Here is an 18586-nt window from a genome sequence, read left to right as displayed (position 1 = left end):
GGCTGCTAAGGCAGCTGACACTGCAAATTGCCAAAATGTATCTGCACACCAGCCATCCATCTTCAAAGATTGGAAACAACTGTAGGGGTTAAACCTCACTTCAGTGTCTTTATTCTTGGAATTCTTAGATCATAAATGAAATATTTAAGAAAGCCCTTTCCCCACCTCTCCAGGAATGCTTCTTGTATCACTGGAAATCCTTAAAAGACTTAAATCTAGACTCTGGATTTATCTAAGCAAATAATTTTAACTGGAATTTGAACTTCATCTTTAATAAATCGAACAATTCTGGGGATTAATAGGTAGTTCCTTAAATGTCCTTGCATTTCATATCTCTGTGTTCCATTCTGGAGGGTCTTACATTTAAGTTCATTTATTTAAGGGTTGTTGGTTTACTGGGAAGTGAGTTACAATCTTATCATCTAACTTGTATGCAACTTCAACTCTGATTTCCATAAATATGTCCAAAATATCAAAATTTTGGGGTACCAATGCAGTAAATCCATTAATCATATGAGAATATTTAATCAAAACAAGGTCCAACCAGACTGATCTTCTTTCCCTTCCTGTAGTTACACGAAACTCTCTATCCCTTGTTTGTAATAATTCTCCAATTTCATTGTCTTGCTCTCTAGGAAAGGGACCAATCCCAGCTCTAGTTGTATAAGCTTTCACAACTCCATACACTTCTCAAACATTTTAAGGGGGCATACCCAAGTCAGTACAAACACCGCCAACTGTACAGTTCAAGAGGTTATGAAAGGAGAAATTTCAAAATCAGTATCTAGCAGTTCTGCATTTGCACCTTCTACCAAGATTTTCTTTGATGGTCCATGGAAAGCCTCATATAGGAAGTAAACTCCATATATCTTGCATATACCTTTCCATATAACCCTTGAATTTTTGGAATTCATCTTCAGTGTCTATTTCCAAAGTGGAGTATAGAGATTTGTAGTGGTTAACCAGACCTTGGAACCACTCAGAAAAGCCATCAAAGTCAGAAAAAAGATCACAAATCCTAAGTCCACTCTCGTCCTCTTTGGAAGAATGAACGGGGCACATGCCCTTATTGTGGTACTCCAATTTTTTCCTGCTTGTTCTCCTCTCTGTTGTTCCTGGATACCACCAGCTGTTTGATGAAAATCAAGCACAATATGAGCTCTGGCAGGTATGAGAAGCCTTTGTTCCAGCCTTCCAGACCTTTCCCTTTTTCAATGTTTTTTTTCTACTTTTCAAACAATCCAGCTAGATGAATTACCACATCGTTTCCAATGAATGCAGTAATATTCAGGCTCCACTGAGAGCCGGAATTATTCCACTGGATAATTATTCCACTGGGTAAAAGATGAAGATCACCCTCCACAGAATCTACTACTGCTCAGGCCAGCATTATTTCCTCCCGGGCAGTGGCACAGAGCGTTGGGGTCCTGCACTAGCAGATCCCCCACCTTCCCCTTGCCTTCACTGACCCGCTGCCCTCCGAGCACCAGGGTCACCAGGTTCCCTCCAGGCTGCTCCCTGGGGCGGCCTCAGTCGCTTTGGACAAGGAGGATGCCCCCAGGTTGGTCTCGGCAAACGCCCTGTGTCCAGAGACATTAGAAGAGCCTGACGGCGTCGGGGGCGGCTGGGAGTGTGTGAACTGGATTGCTCTGTAAATTTAAGTTTGAGAGTCTAGTATAAAATATAACATATATTTGAAAAAATAACATTGGTAACACTGTCAATTTCTTAACCTGATATTCGAATTTTTCTAATTTTCTAATTTTTCATTTTGTGTAGAGTATTTGAATCAATATTTAATGATAGTGGTTTGTAGTATTCCCTTTTCCTGGTTTGGTTGTCTGGTTGTTTCTTTAAACTTGATTGATTGATTGATTGACTGATGGCTGTGCTGGGCCTTCACTGCTCCTGGGCTGTGTGTTCCTGTTGTGGGGCGGCACGGCCGCTCTTCATTTCACTCAACTGGCTTCTCACTGGGGTGGATTCTCTTGTTGCAGAGCACCTGCTTGGGACGGGGAGCTTCAGCAGTTCTGGTTTCCTGCTGAGTTGCTCTGCAGAATGTGGGAGCTTCCTGGACCTGACACTGAAACCATGTCCCTTTCATCAACAGGCAGATCCTGAAACACAGGAAAACAAGGGAAGTCCTATAAATTTCCCTGTTATGTGTTTTATTTATGGGTTGTATGTAAAACACTTTAACTGCTTTCTCAAAGAGCCACAAATTTTACATCTTTTTCAATGCTTATAAAAATACAAATCAAATGTATGGGAAGCATATAACTCCTGAAATTAGTTAGATATTTACGCTAAATAAGGATCCATTATGTCTTTTTGTGGAATAATTCCAGGACAAAATATTCTGTTTCTTCTAAGCATCTTCATCTGTTTACTTATTGTCTCTACTAGAACAAATGCTGTACTTTCTTAGAGAACTTAGAATTTCATTCCCTTTTTCTGCAAAAATTTTTCCACATGTTACCAGCAGGGGGTGATGTGGGACTGCCCTGGGGTCTTTACACAGCTGCTTAGGGAGCACCACTCACTCCAAAACCTGGGCTGGGGGCGGGGCCTGTGCTCCTGGAGGGACTCCGCAGTGCGTCCTCTCTGGCTGCAGAGACCCCTGAGCAGGGACCGCGCGGTCTCAGCAGGGCCTTCCTCCAGGGGCTGCCGAGGGGGGAGCCCCTCCCTCGCCTACAGTCTGGGCCGGGAGCTGAGCTCCATGCAGCCCCAGGGTCAAGGAGGGGCTGGGTGGGCCCTGGGTGGGCCCCATTTGCATGGCAGCCCCTCCTCTCAGAGTCTGGGGGAGAACAGGAGGCCTGGAGCAGCCCACCCCACTGTGGGGACCAGGGTCCTATGGGCCCCGTGGCCTGGACTCCTCTCCTGCTCGTGCCCCTCTCTCTCTGCACAGGTAGTGGCGGGCCGCGCGCACCAGGGCTCGGTCCCGGCCTGCATCAGCCCCCGGGGCGCAGACTCCGGGAACCTTTCCCGCAGCACCTACCCCGTTGACCCCGTGTCTGTGTCTGCAGGCTCCGTCTCCCAGCCTGTGCTGACTCAGCCCGCCTCCCTGTCCGCGTCTCAGGGAGCATCTGAAAGGCTCTCCTGCACCCTGAGCAGCGGCTACAGTGGTGGCAGGCTGCCTAGAACCTGGTACCAGCAAAAGCCAGGGAGTCCTCCCCGGTACCTCCTGTCCTACAACTCAGACTCCCCAAAGCACCAGGGCTCTGGGTCCCCAGCCGCTTCTCTGGATCCAAAGACGCCTGGGCCAGTGCAGGGCTCCTGCTCGTCTCTGGGCTGCAGCCGGAGGCCGAGGCTGACTATTACTGTGCTGTAGGTTCCCGCAGTGCCTCAGATGACGAAGAAGTGAGATAAAACCCGCTGGGCCACGGACTTTGGCTCTGCGCCTGGTTTCAGTGAGGAGTTTCCATAGAGGGGTTTCCAAGGAAGGCCTCTCTGCAGAGAGACCTCTGTGAAGGGAGGGAGGAGATACACCGGATCGTGCTGTGACCCGAGACAGCGCAGGCATCCCAGGAACCCACATATCTGACTCCAGAGCCCACCTGCCCCTCCCTCAACCTCTGGAGTAAATTCCCCAGAGCAGGAGCTGTGTCTTCAGCAGAAACGCTCCAGCGCAGCCCTGCTCCTCCTCATCTCCATCCTCTCGTCCCACAGAGTGTGGGTCTGGGCTGCAGGGACCGGTCCTCAGCTCAGAGGCTGACAGGAGCTCTGGATCCTGCTCCCTGCTCCCTGCTCCCTCCTCGTTTCCATGGTGCTGCTAACAGGTCGGCATCTTCTAAAACTCATGGTCCTCCAGGCTCCTAGTAACTGGATGGAGAAGACAAGGGGATCTTTCTTACTTCAGAATGAACTGAGCCCTCACACAAGGTGAGTCCTGAGGGGTCAGCAGAGAAGGCCCTGGCTGCCTCTGAAGACAGGCTATGCTATCTTCTGCCGCAGGTTCTCTGTCTATGAATTATCTGATGGCACCTCAACTGCAGAAACAGTTTTTCCAGGTCCCACGTCCCACTTCTTTATTGTTTCTGAGATCAAACTGGACAGTCACTCATGGTCCTCCTGTTGCAGAGACCTGGACCATCAGGGCCCGTGACCTCACTGTGGTGGGGGCGCAGGAAGATGGGGTTGTGGCCGGCCTGCCCTGGGCCTCCTGGGTCTGCAGACCTGCAGCCGTGGGGCTGGGCTCTGTCCATCCCGGTCCTGAAGGGAGGACAGGGAACAGACAGCTGGGAAAGTGAGACAAGAAACAGCCTGTCATCTTCCTCTTGGAGAATTTTCAAATGTCACACACCTTGCATAAATACCTACTACACTTGAAAAACCTTCTGTTTCATGATGAATCTACACCCAACTATGCATTCAATTCATGTGAAGTCTCAGGGAAAAGCAAAACTAAACAAAAATAGTTCCTGATACTGCTGAAATGCTCCCTGATCATCCATGTGTGATGAACCAGAACCGAACTAGAGAGTCATCCTGGTCCATCTGTATGAGGCCGTTGATAATAACTCCTTTCTTCTCTTGTCTCCAAATACAAACAGAATCCCTCTGTGCCCAGATACACAGGGTCCCTCACAGGTACTTGGCAGGATGATGAAGAAGCAGAAGTCCAGCATCTGTGCCCTGGAGACCCTGGAGGGTGGGCCTGTCCCACCACTGCACATCCCGCTCCTGCTCCCGGTTTTATGCTCTGCCCTGAACCCTGACACTTAGGGAAGCTGGGTGCCTCCCTTTCTCTGGGGACTGTATCCTGAGAAGCCCGTCATCTCCAGGTACTGGAAGACCCTCCCCATTAGGACGTGGTCTCAGATTCATCACTTGCTCATTTTCTCCTCTTTTCCCTCATGACCTCTCCCAATTGCACTCCCTGGTTCTTTATTTGAGATGATATTGGATAAATATCACTCTTTTCAACACAGACCATGTGAAACCACCCCTATTAATTCTATGGAGTCTAACACATGAACTTGGACTGTATTCACTGAAGATGAGGTAACAGGTCATAAGGGTTTCTAAGTCCAGCAATGCAGGAGGAAACCCTAAAAAGGATGAGATTCCTATTTATAGCCATAATCTCTTACATCAAGCATTTTAAACAGAAAGGTTATGAAACCAGACTAAAAACATCTTATATATATTGGAGTCACAAATAAACACTGTCAGGATCTGGACATAATCAAGAAAATGACATGTTTTCCCTAAGAACATAATATTCTCTCGGCAAAACAGAAATAAGAAGAGAGATGGGCATTTGGGGCTGGGACGCCTCCTGGAGACCCTGCAAACACAACATCAAGCACGTTTGAACCTGGGAGAATCATGACAGAATCACGATCAGGTATAACCCATGGACACTCTGCGACTTTGAAGCCTTGAATGTGATTCGAGGCTGTTGTGCTCTGGTAGTGACCCCAGGAGCCAGGCAGCGCAAACTGAGACATCAGAGAATCTGAAATTACAGCAGCGTTCCATATAAGTCTGCTGGTCATTAGTGACCTGGAGAGATCAATGACCAACCACAAACCACACGGAGGGGACTCGTTCTACTGCCCTGGGCGCTGACATCAGGAAGACCCTCCTGCAAGTGAGAGGAAGCCCGTCCAGGGGGCTGTGGTGTGAAGCGCGGGAGGAGGAGTCTGAGTCCAGCAGGGGGCGCTGTGGGACTGGTCCTGAGAGCTCAGGGTCCTGGCCAGGTGGCTGGCACCTCCTCCCCGGGCTCTTGCCCACGGGGGCAGCAGGGTCCTCACTGGAGGGTGACGTTCCTGCACCTGGGCCCCCAGGAGACACGACAAATCTCAGCTCAGAGCCACAGGCTTGCCTCTCAGCTCCTGCTCCTCTGTCTCGTCCTGGAGGTGATCTGATGTCTAAGCAAAGAGCAATGAACATCGCACAACAGAAATGAACTTGCGTCAATAAGCTCTGCCATATTTCAATTATCTCTTCCTTATTTTGCTGTATTGTTCCTCATTTTTCAATGTTGTCTAGTGACATATGTGGAAACTGATATTTTGTTTTTACTTCCCTAATAATTTATTTTCAATGTTTTTAAATATCTCTTCAATTAAAGAATTTGATAGGTATAAAATACCCATTTAATCCAACTGTATCAGCAAATGTTTTCATAATAGGAAAAAGATTCAAGACAAATACTTCTGTAATATGAGTTGCCTCTCTCTAGCATGTATAGCGGAAAAGGCAGTGGCAACCCACTCCAGTACTCTTGCCTGGAAAATCCCATGGATGGAGGAGCCTGGTAGGCTGCAGTTCATGGGGTTTCTAAGAGTCGGACACGACTGAGAGACTTTACTTTTCACTTTCATACATTGGAGAAGGAAATGGCAACCCACTCCAGTGTTCTTGCCTGGAAAATCCCAGGGACGGGGGAGCATGGTGGGCTGCCATCTCTGGGGTCGCACGGAGTCGGACACGACTGAAGCAACTTAGCAGCAGCAGCAAGAATAGAGAAAATAAGAAAATCATGTGAATTTTAATAAATAGCTCATTTATCAGGGAATGAAACATGAATAACAAATAAAAGCTTTATCTCACACTGAGATAAGCACCAATTTTGTTCCTCATCTTCCCCAGTTATTTCGGAGAGTCTATGCTCTTGCTTAATCTTCTTACACCCTCCACAGCAGAAAGTCAATTGAAGGAAGTTTTAAACGTTTCATGTTTGCACCGAGGTGTTCACACACTGTTACTTTTATTTTCCATCATGTGACGCATGTGACATCGTGGACATTCCCGTGTGCGTCACCAGGGGGCGCTGTGCACGCTCTCAGAACTGGCGGAACCTGAACTCACCAGATGGTCCCCTGACCTGGGCTGGTCCCCGGGCTCACTGGACTGAGTTGGAAGTCTCAGCAGGTGCTTCCTCTCAGGAGACAGACTTAGAGCCCCGACCCCTCAAGCTCTGGGAATGAAGCTTCAAACAGGACTGAGGACCCAGAATTAGAGGGCGTCCTGTTCAGGGTCATCAGACTCTACCCCCTTTCCCAGGAGCAGAGAGGGGAGGAGCCCCCAGAGCCGAGCCCCCTGCATCCCTCAGCTCCCCCTGACTCCTCTGGCTCCTCAACTCTTTCCTAAGGGCTCCTCCCCTCCTCTTACGATTCATGACTTTGCTACCCAATCCCGGGCTCCTCTTCATTATACAACTCGCCCACGAGATGTCCTCCAGAGGCCCTCTCAGTCCTGACCCCTTAAGCAGCCAGGACGCCATGGACAGACTCATCCTGAAGGGTCTGAGGGTAGGCCAGAGATAGCCCTGAGGTCATGGGGGACAGAGTAGTGGATTTTGGCCCTAAGGCAGGGACAGTGCAAAGAGCAGGGAGCAGGATCGCTCCCTGAGGGGCTCTGATCAGCAGGTCACAGGGCGCGAATCTGGGCTGGACACCAGGGCGCTCGGGAGCCGTTCTTGAGGGTTGGTGGGTGAGAGCTGGGCCCACTCCTGGCACTGCATGGTGGCTTCAGCTCAGGGATCCCAGCTGTGACCTCCCACCCCTGAGGCCCCCACAGCCACGCTCCTGCCTACCCACTAGGCACCCTCAGAAACAGGGACCTGATCCAGAGCCCAGGCAGGGGTCAGAGAGCTGCAGGGTGTGTGTGGGGGGTAATGGTGGGGTTATTTGCATGAAAGGACCCTCCCCCTCAGAGTATGAAGAGGGGAAGGAGCGGTGTGGGGATGTTGTGCTCAGCTGTTGGGGCCACAGGACACCCTGACCTTGTCCACCATGGCCTGGTCCCCTCTGCTCCTCATCGTGGTTGCTCTCTGCACAGGTGACTGGATGGGGAGACAGTGGAAGGGCCCTGAGAAGATGCACGTCCATTCTCCCTTCTCTCCTTCCTTAAGCCCACAGTCACCATCTCTGTCTCTCCCCCTTCCAGGATCCTGGGCCCAGGCTGCTGTCAGCTGCCCTCTGTGAACAGGACTTTGGCTAGAGGATCACCATCTCTTGTACTGGAAACAGGAGAAACACTGGGGTCATTATGTGAGCTGGAACCAACAGCTCCCAGGATCTGCACCCACACTTCTGATCTATCAAAACAGCAAACGACCCTCAGGGGTCCCAGCTCCAAGTCGGACAAGTCGGCCTCTCTGACCACTTCAGATCAGGCTGAGGACGACACTGATTATTACTGTTTCTCATGGGCTGACGGCTTGAAAGTGCACGGTAATTCAGGCCCAAGTGTAAGGAGACAAAAGCCTGCTTCCCCCACAGCCAGGGGCTCCCAGGGCAAGGTTTTGCCCCTCCCTTCCTGGGGTCACTGAGAGTACGGAATCCAGGGGCCTGAGTGTCCCCTGACTCAGCACAGCTGCCCCCTCAGCTCGACTCCCCTCCCCACGGCAGCAGCTCACGAGGGCTGGTCACACACCCCTGGATGAAGGAGCTGCTGACAGCAGTTGCCCCCGGTTCCCAGGTCGGAGTCAGCAGCACAGAGCAGGGGGGGCAGTGCCGCCCCTGCAGGGTCAGCGGGCAGTGAACACACATCCCTGACCTTCCGCCACAGAAGGATCTCCTGTTAAAGGAAAAGGAAATGGAACTCAGAGTTTCTTCAAGTAATTTCCACACAGACCAGGATCAAGTAAAAATTGTCCCTTCTATCAAGAACCAGGAAAGTAAATATTGAAAGGAAGTGAGATGGCATAGACATCAATGCTGAGATGCTCAGATGATGAAATCAGGTGACAGATATTTTTAGAGACAAATCATCAAATTTATTTGATGAGCAAATACAAATACTCTTGGGTCCAAAGGAAAAGGATATAAATGGAAGGGAAAAAGAATCATGAGAACAAGATAGTCAGAATAATCTGAAAATCCAATGGGTGAAAATAAAAAAGTTTTCTGTATACTATCAAAGATATGCAATATTTTTTATTTAATTCATTTATTTGTTCACTGGTAAGGTATTTGGTGACTGGAAAAAAGGCAGCCCCACCTTCCAGGTGTCACAAGGGGAAAAGAACCTGCCTACCAATGCAAAAGACGTAAGAGATGTGGGTTCTATCCCTGGGTTGGGAAGATTCTCTGGAGCAAGAAACGGCAGCCCACTGCATTGTCCTTGCCTGCAGAATCCCATGGACAGAGGAGCCTGGTGGGCTACAGTCCATGGGGTCACAAGAGTCAGAGGGGATTGAGAACCAAGCAACTGAGCAGCACCTTGCTCACACTTTCAACACCATGAAGGTTCCAGAGTGCGTCACCAGGGGGCGCTGTTTATCAGCTCAGAACTGGCAAAACCTCAACACACCCACGTGGTCCCCTGATCTGGCCCTGCGCGGGGCTCAGTGGCCTGAGTTGGACGTGACAGCAGGTGCCTCTTCTCAGGGGACAAAATCTGAGCCGCGGCCCCCAGGCCTCCTGCTGGGAGTGAGGCTCCACATGGAGCCGAGCACCCAGGATTGGAGGGTGAAGGGGTGAGGTGGTCATCAGTCCCCACCCTCTTCTCAGAAACAGAGGAGGGGAGGAGACCACGGAGCCCACCCCGGACACCCCTCCAGCTCTGCTCAGCCTGCTCCTGCTCCTCCTCATCTCTTTGCTAAGAGCCTCCCCTCCCGCTCCCCTCATTAATGACGTTCCTCCCAATCGTAGGCCTGTCTCTTTCTACAGACCTACAGTGTTGACCTCCATGGTGATGACCCAGTTCACTCTATCAGAAGATCATGGACATGTTTCCAAATCTTCCTGAACTTTACACTCACTTCCTCGGCCCCTCCTTGAACCTCTCTAACCCTTCTTCCCAAGAAGCCTCAGGGCTCTGGCTCTCAGGTGTGACCCCAGGTTTCCCCTCCGTGCCCCTCCCCAGGTTCCCCTTGTGTCCCAGGGGATTTTGAATCCCTCGTGTGGCTGATTTATCCCCTGTAACCTCACACTCTGTCCTGTGTGCCATCGAGTGGGGCATCATGTGGGGAGAGAAACCGTGGTCCTGAGACCTGGGAAATGATTCCTGGCTGAGGAGTGTCTGTGCTCAGCTGCTGTGGGATTGATTTTATGCACTGTGAGCAGAGAAGCTGTTGGGGCCCTCGGCTGGGAAAGCAGAGGCTCTCTTGGGGCTCTGCCCCCGGGGCGATCACTGCTGCTCCTACTGGCCCACATCTAAGTCAGCTTTGCTCCCTATGGTCACGTCTGAGTGTCCTGAGAACAACGACCTGCAGTGTCATGTCCTGTCCCTCATCTCAGTTCTGAGACCACCCATGGCTCTGATTATTCAGTCTGCTCTGTTGTCACAGATAGAACGTCCTGCTGCAACGTAAAAGTCCTTCATTGGAGATGCCATACATGTCACAAAGTCTTTAAAATTATCTTATTTAAAGAACACAGGCTACAAGGAAAATTATGTTTTAGAAACTGTACCATGGCAATGCAAAATTAAAAGAGAGCCAGAGTTGCAGACCATTTAGTGAGTTAACAACAACATCTTCAGTTAAATTTAGGTATCTATTTTAAGTGATGACCTTAGACTTTTACTAATCCTTAAACACACTTTTGTTCATCTAAAATCTGAAAGTCACACACCAGTGTGTAGCACTCACATGCACTATAGGGTAAGGTACAGTTGGCTGTTGTTTCCCATCCAGACACAGCCTGAAGGGTGTAATCTCAAAACCACTTTGGGGAAAGCTGCCTCTTAAGAGCTCTGATCACCAGGTCAGGATGTGTGTTTCTGCTGGGACACCAGGGGGCGATCGGAGGCCTTTCCTGGGTGCCTGGACCTGTGAGAGCAGAGACCAGTCCCCTGGTACTTCCTGGTTTTTTCTGCTCAGGGTTCCCGCTGTGACCTCCCACCCCCAAGCCCCACGCAACCCAGCGTCTGACCACAACTGGCCTCCCTCAGGCACGGGAAGCTGACCCAGGTCCCAGAGGTCACCAGAGCATTGTGGGAGTTGGGGGAGGATGGTCATTTGCATGAAAGGCCCCGCCCCCTCTCAGAGTATGAAGAGGGGAAGGAGCGGTGTGGGGACGCTCTGCTCAGCTGTGGGGCCACAGAAGGCAGGACGCCCTGACCATGCCCACCATGGCCTGGTGCCCTCTGCTCCTCACCCTGGTCGCTCTCTGCACAGGTGACTGGATGGGGGGACAGGGGAAGGGGCTTGGGAAGGCTCTCGGGCCCCGCTCCCTGCTCTCGTGCCTGGACCCCCGAGTCACCATCTCTGTCTCTCTCCCTTCCAGGATCCTGGGCTCAGGCTGTGCTGACTCAGCCGTCCTCCGTGTCCGGGTCTCCGGGCCAGAGGGTCAGCATCACCTGCTCTGGAAGCAGCAACAACGTTGGTAGTGGTTATGTGACCTGGTTCCAACAGCTCCCAGGATCGGCCCCCAGAACCCTCATCTATGGTGCAACCAGTCGAGCCTCGGGGATCCCCGACCGATTCTCTGGCTCCAGGTCTGGGAACACAGCCACCCTGACCATCAGTTCGCTGCAGGCTGAGGACGAGGGGGATTATTACTGCGAAGCTGCTGACAGTAGTAGTTATCATGGCACAGTGCTCCAGGCCAGGGGGGAAGTGAGACAAAAACCTTCTCTGCTCCAGACACGGGCCTTCCGGGGCTGAAACATCTCTGTCAAAGCAGCCACTGTAGCACCAGCTCTGAAATGGACATAAATCGTGTTTCATTTCACACAGTGGGAACACGAATGTTTGGCCGGACTTCACAGCTTACTGCCAAGGTTTTCACCCCAACGCCCTAGACAGCTCTTCCCAGTCCTTCTGCTCCACGTGAGACCATTTAGTGGAAAGCAAGTTTGTTCAAAGCACCATGTTCAAACACTATCATTTTAATCTCTGATCTTGAGTAGTGTGTTTTCCTATTATTTTCAACTGATAATTTAGAAGAATCTCAACTTAATGGCTGTAATGTTAGCTGTCGTCTCTAAGGTTGCAGGTATATGAATTCCACCTCTGGTTATCTTTGGTTTCTCTCACACAGGACAGCTCAGCCCCAAAAGCTGGTTGGTGTGGGTGTCCACACCGCAGCCCTGATGCCCTGGACCTTTGACACCATCAGTAGTGTCACGGCCCGTGTGTGGGGAGACCCCTGTCCCCCAGACCACAGGTGACGCTGTGGCGCCCTGCACCCTGAGCAGGGACATCACTGTCGCTGCTGTGCTCTATACTGGGACCAGCAGAAGCCAGCGAGGCCTCCTCAGCCCTCCTGTCCTACCACTCAGACTCCAGGAAGAACCAGGCTCCGGGGTCCCCCGTGGGATTTCTGGATGCAAAGGTGCCTCGTGTGAAGGAGGGCTCCTGCTCATCGCTATGCTGGAGCCTGAGGACGAGGCTGACTCTGACCGTGCAGGCTGGTACAACAGGGCTTCTCACAGAGACACAGGCAGATGGAAACTGGGACGAGACCTCAGCCTGTCAGGGGCTTGTTCTTAGAGAACTGTCAAATTTTAAATAAATTCCCCAGAATCAATGAATTCCTGGGACATGTTCTAGTTCATAATAATTCTTCTCCCAATTGTTCAGTCAGTTTTGCTGAAGTCTCAGAAAATGTAAACAGATTCTGATACCAGTGAAGTGCACCCTGATCATCCATGTGATCACGAGAGCCGTGGAGCTGAGCTCCCTCCCCTGAGATCAGGAGCAGGAGGCTTTCCCAGATGCGTCTTCAGCAGAGTCTGTGGACCATCCCAGCAGGCGGATTATCCCCCAGGGCGTGCACTGTGCTCCTGAAAGGTCAGAGCAGAGACCCTGAGGAGTGAGGGGCCCCCCTGACACATCCCAGGAGGCAGGGAAGCCCGGGAGTTGTTCTCCTGACCCAAGGTGCTGGCTGTGTTCTGCCCGCCCCTGCTCTCCTCTCCACCCCTTCGGAGCATTTCCTACTTCAGAGTCGGGGTGGTCTGTGGACTGTCAGGAGCAGGGGCTCCACAATATATGCCCAAGGCCCTCTGCTTATGATGCCCCTTAGGAGCCCAGACCCAAGAGCACCATCTCCTGCAGAGGGAGCAGCAGGGACACGGGATCCCCATGGCAATGATGACCAGGGATTCCAGGCACAGGCTTGCCTTTGTGACCCAGGACAGAGGTGAGGGATACTGAGAGGTTCAGCCCTGCTCTCTGGCTGCTGGTTGGTCCACACGCCCTCCTTGATCACTTTGAACCCCATCCTGATGAGGAGGCTGGTCATCAGTGTCACACACCTCATCACTAAGCACAGCCAAAGACAATTCCCGTGTGATGGTGATGTTTGATGAAAGTTTGCCCTCTACTCCAGGGTAGGACCCATCACTTCCCTGAGCCTGATGGTGACATCAGCAGTGTTGGGTTAGGTCTCTGCTGTCACTTGTGCTGTTAAATCCAGGCATTCTCATACCCTCATCCTGATCCAACTTTATGGGTCCATGAAATTGTCTCCCTTTCTCTCTGGTCTCCAAATCCAAGCAGAATGCCCATGTGCCCAGATACACAGGGTCCCTCACAGGTACTGAGCAGGATGATGAGGAAGCAGAAGTCCAGCATCTGTGCCCTGGAGCCCCAGGGAGCCTCTCCCATACCCCAAACATCCCTGTCCTGCTCCAGGCTTTGTGCTCTGCCTCAACCCTGACCCTTAGGGAAGCTGGGTCCTCCGTTTCCCCGGGGATTGCTCCCCTCCTCTCCAGGTACTGGGAGACCCTCCCCACTAGGATGCGCCTCTTACACTCCTCATTTGCCCATATCCTCGTCTTTTGCCTCATGGTCTCTCCTACGTTTCCCTCCCTGGTACCTTGTTTTAGATAATATTGGATAAATGTCACTATTTTGGACATGAGACCTTATAATCCCACCTCCATTATATCTCCATGGATTCTAACAATTGAAGATTAGAAGGTTAGACTTCACCATGTCCAGTGAAGATCAGGTAGTGGTCATAAGTGTTTCTCAACCAGCGATGAAGCAGGTGTCCGGACAAGGATGAGATTCCCATTTATAGGCATAATCTTTTGTAGCAAATGTTTAATATAGAAAGATTACAAAATTAGACTAAAAATATCTTTAAATATCTGAGTCAAAAAGTAGTACTCTGAGTACCGTCATTAAGGGTAAATGAGAACCCCTGGAAGAGATCAAGAAGAGATTTGTTGTACCTGAGAGCCTCCTATTCTCTTTGCAGAGAGAGAAGAACACAGCCATGCAGTCTGGGCTGGGAAGGTCCTGGGAGGTCCTGCAAATTCAGCCTTGACTACATATCAACCTGGGAAGGAAACTCAGACATAATCATGACCAGGCACAACCCATGGGCACACTGGGTGTTTGAATCCTGGGACTTGGTTCAGGTGGTTGTGTTCTGGTAGTGAACCCACGAGCTAGGCAGAGCAAATTCAGACATCAGGGAATCCTGAAATTCATTAGTTTATCAGTATACCGTTCAGGGGTCTGAGGTCATTGGGTACCTGGAAAAATTAATGACCAGGCCCAAACTCGACGAAGGGGATTCATTCTACTGCCCTGGGAGGTGACATCAGGAAGACCCGACTGCAAGTGTGAGAAAGCACTTCCAGGAGGCTGTGGTGTGAAGTGGGGGAAGGAGGAGTTCTGAGTCCAGCAAGGGGCGCTGTGGGCCTGGTGTTGAGAGCTCAGGGTCCTGGCCAGGCAGGCTGGCATCTCCTCCCCTGGCTCTTGCCCACGTGGGCAGCAGGGTCATCACTGGAGGGTGACGCTTCTGCACCTGGGCCCCCAGGGGACACGACCGCTCTCAGCTCAGAGACACAGGCTTGCCTCTCAGTTCCTGCTCGTCTGTCATGGGATCAGTGCCCAGACCTGACATCCAACCAAAGACAGAGGGACGGTCATACAACAAAAATGAACTTCCTGCAGTAACCTCGACCTCCATGGATACTTGGACAGGGGACGAGAGACCCCTGCAGAGGGGCTGCCCCATTGCCGTCAGAACGCCCAATGTTCACAGTGGGTGAGGGCTGCAGGAAAGGACCCTTTGTCACCATCTGTGTCATTTGAAATTATCCCTGTTGTGTTATTTGGCAGTGTCAACATTTTATAGTGAACTATGGAAACTGATATTGTTTCAGGTTTTGTGGCTGCCTTACTCGTTCCTTTCCATTATCTTAATACTTTATATTCACACTTGTTACATGAAATATATGAAATCACAAGTTCCGCCAAACTGTCATCAATATGTTCACATAATAAGAAAAAAATGAAGTAGGAATATATATTTTTCACCTCTATGAGTTGAGGTTCTGAAACACCTGTGACAAAAATCATGTGAATTTTAATAAACAGCTATTTTAACAGCAATCCAATATGAATACAAAATTTGAATAGAATTTACATTTTTATGTCAAAGAAACAAGAGATGAACAAGACATTTCCCGACTCTTCCACACATGTTAACACTTGAGGTGTCTGAGTTCCTTCTCATCCTCATTGCCCCCACATCCCTCCTTCCTCCCAAGTCCACCGACTCCACAGCAGAACCACAGGGAAGGGAGTTTTACTGTGTCCACGATGCTCACCACACCTACCTGTTCGCACATGGTGTTCTTTTCTATTTCTGATGATGAGACATGTATGCCAGCTTTGTTGGAACTGAACTTGCCAGCTATCATCATTGCATGATGACATGGTGACCTTTACCCCTAAAATCCACAGTTCTATTGACATTACTCCACATGGTCATGGCTGTTTACAGCACAGGAGGCTGTGACTGCAAACCTGGCCGTGTGTCTCTACATGTCTCTTCCCACCTCCCGTCCTGCTCCCCCCACCGCTGGGACTAGAGACAGTTTAAAGATTGCATTCTAGGGCCACTCCTTACCCTTCTCACCAGACACAGCTTCTGGATACTCTACTAGGCTCAGGGTTGGAGGAGGAGGACAGACGGCATCACACAGACGGGACACAGGGTTTCCCTGAGAAAGACAGACAACATTCTAAAGATGGTCTCAGGTTTGGGAAAAGCTAGATTATTGGGGCAAGAGAGGAAGACTTAAGAGAAAAGAATGGCAACCCACCCCAGTATTCTTGCCCAGAGAATCCCCTGGACAGAGGAGCCTGTCCATAGGATTGCACAGAGTCGAGGATGACTGAAGCGACTTATAGCAGCAGAGGAAGACTTGCAAACTCCCCATTGAGGCTCAGACTCTCCAGGGAGGGGAGAGAGGACCGAAGTCATCAAGGTCATGCGAGCACATTTGCTGTGAGACGTCGCCCCATCACTCAGGGGCTCCTTCTGGTTCTGTCCCCGCTCTGTGTGAGTTCCAGCATCTGCCTCCTTCAAGTCCCCCAACACCAGGGGACCTCAGGTGACCTGGGCAGGGAGAGGGGGAAGTGATTTGCATGAGGACCCTCCTCCTCCTGTTGGGCTGGAGGCATGAAAAGGCCCAGGACCCCACCTTAGCCTGCTGTTGTCATGTCCTGTCCCTCATCTCAGATCTGAGACCCACCCATGGCTCTATAACTCAGTCTGCCCTGTTTTCACAGATAGAACGTCCCAGTGTGACGTAAAAATCCCTCAGTGGAGATGTCATTCGTGTCAGAAAGTCTTTACAGTTATCCTGTTTAAAGAACACAGGCTACAAGGAAAATTATGTTTTAGAAATATTACCATGTTGGAGATCATTTAGTGATTTAACAACAACATCTTCAGTTAAATTTAGGCATCTATTTTAAATGATGACCTTAGACTTTTACTAATCCATGAACACATTTTTGTTGATTTAAAATCTCGAAGTCACACATTCACAGTGTAACACTCACATGCACTACAGGGTAAGGTAGAGTTGACTGTTGTTTCCAATCCAGACACAGCCTGAAGCGTGTAATTTCAAAACCACTTTGGGGAAAGTTGGCTCTTTTTTCTTCATTTATTTTTATTAGTTGGAGGCTAATTACTTAACAATATTGCAGTGGTTTTTGCCATACATTGACATGAATCAGCCATGAATTTACATGTGTTCATCATCCCGATCCCCCCCTCCAACCTCCCTCCCCATCCCATCCCTCTGGGTCATCCCAGTGCACCAGCCCCGAGCCCTTGTCTCATACATCCAATCTGGACTGGCAATCTGTTTCACACTTGATGATATACATGATTCGATGCTGTTCTCTCAGATCATCCCATCCTCGCCTTCTCCCATAGAGTCCAAAAGTCTGTTCTATACATCTGTGTCTCTTTTTCTGTCTTGCATATAGGGTTATAATTACCATCTTTCTCAATTCCATATATATGCGTTAGTATACTGTATTGGTCTTTATCTTTCTGGCTTACTTCACTCTGTATAAAGGGCTCCAGTTTCATCCATCTCATAGAACTGATTCAATTGTATTCTTTTTTATGGCCGAGTAATATTCCATTGTGTCTATGTACCACAGCTTCCTTATCCATTCGTCTGCTGATGGGCATCTAGGTTGCTTCCATGTCCTGGCTATTATAAACAGTGCTGCGATGAACATTGGGGTGCACGTGTCTCTTTCAGTTCTGGCTGCCTCGGTGTGTATGCCGAGGAGTGTCATTGCTGGGTCATATGGCAGTTCTATTTCCAGTTTTTTTAAGGATTCTCCACACTGTTCTCCATAGTGGCTGTACTCGTTTAAATTCCAACCAACAGTGTAAGAGGGTTCCCTTTTCTCCACATGGTCTCCAACATTAATTGCTTGTAGACTTTTGGATAGCAGCCATTCTGACTGGCATGTAATGGTGCCTCATTGTGGTTTTGATTTGCATTTCTCTGATAATGAGTGATGTTGAGCATCTTTTCATGTGTTTGTTAGCCATCTGTATGTCATCTTTGTAAAAATGTCTGTTTAGATCTTTGACCCATTTTTGATTGGGTCATTTATTTTTCTGGAATTGTGCTGCAGCAGTTGTTTGCATATTTTGAGATTAATCTTTTGTCTGTTTCTTCATTTGCTATTATTTTCTCCCTTTCTGAAGGCTGTCTTTTCACCTGGCTTATAGTTTCCTATGTTGTGCAAAAGCTTTTAAGTTTAATTAGGTCCCATTTGTTTATTTTTGCTTTTATTCCAATATTCTGAGAGGTGGGTCATAGATGATCTTGCCGTGATTTATGTCGGAGACTGTTTTGCCTATGTTCTCCTCTAGGAGTTTTATAGTTTCTGGGCTTACATTTAGATCTTTAATCCATTTTGAGTTTATTTTTGTGTATGGTGTTAGAAAGTGTTCTAGTTTCATTCTTTTACAAGTGGTTGACCAGTTTTCCCAGCACCACTTGTTAAAGAGATTGTCTTTTTTCCATTGTATATCCTTGCCTCCTTCGTCGAAGATAAGGTGGCCATAGGTACGTGGGTTTATCTCTGGGCTTTCTATTCTGTTCCATTGATCTATAGTTCTGTCTTTGTGCCAGTACCATACTGTCTTGATGACTGTGGCTTTTTAGTAGAGCCTGAATTGAGGCAGGTTGATTCCTCCAGTTCCATTCTTCTTTCTCAAGATTGCTTTTGCTATTCGAGGTTTCTTGTATTTCCATACAAATTGTGAAATTATTTGTTCTCGTTCTGTGAAGAATACAGTTGGTAGCTTGATAGGGATTGCATTTAATCTATAGATTGTTTCGAGTAGTATACTCATTTTCACAATATTGACTCTGCCAATCCATGAACACGGTATAT

General features: G+C 49.4%; 1 pseudogene; it reads right to left on the bottom strand.

Annotated features, from left to right (window-relative positions):
* Positions 1 to 215: 215 nt before the first annotated feature.
* LOC136146033 (adenylosuccinate synthetase isozyme 2-like) lies at positions 216 to 2721 on the bottom strand (annotated as a pseudogene).
* Between the last annotated feature and the right edge of the window lie 15865 nt (positions 2722 to 18586).

The sequence above is a fragment of the Muntiacus reevesi genome, chromosome 13 (assembly GCF_963930625.1).
Source record: "Muntiacus reevesi chromosome 13, mMunRee1.1, whole genome shotgun sequence".
NCBI lineage: Eukaryota > Metazoa > Chordata > Mammalia > Artiodactyla > Cervidae > Muntiacus > Muntiacus reevesi.
Note: the sequence above shows the minus strand (reverse complement) of the source record. Positions and strands in the feature narration are given on the sequence as shown.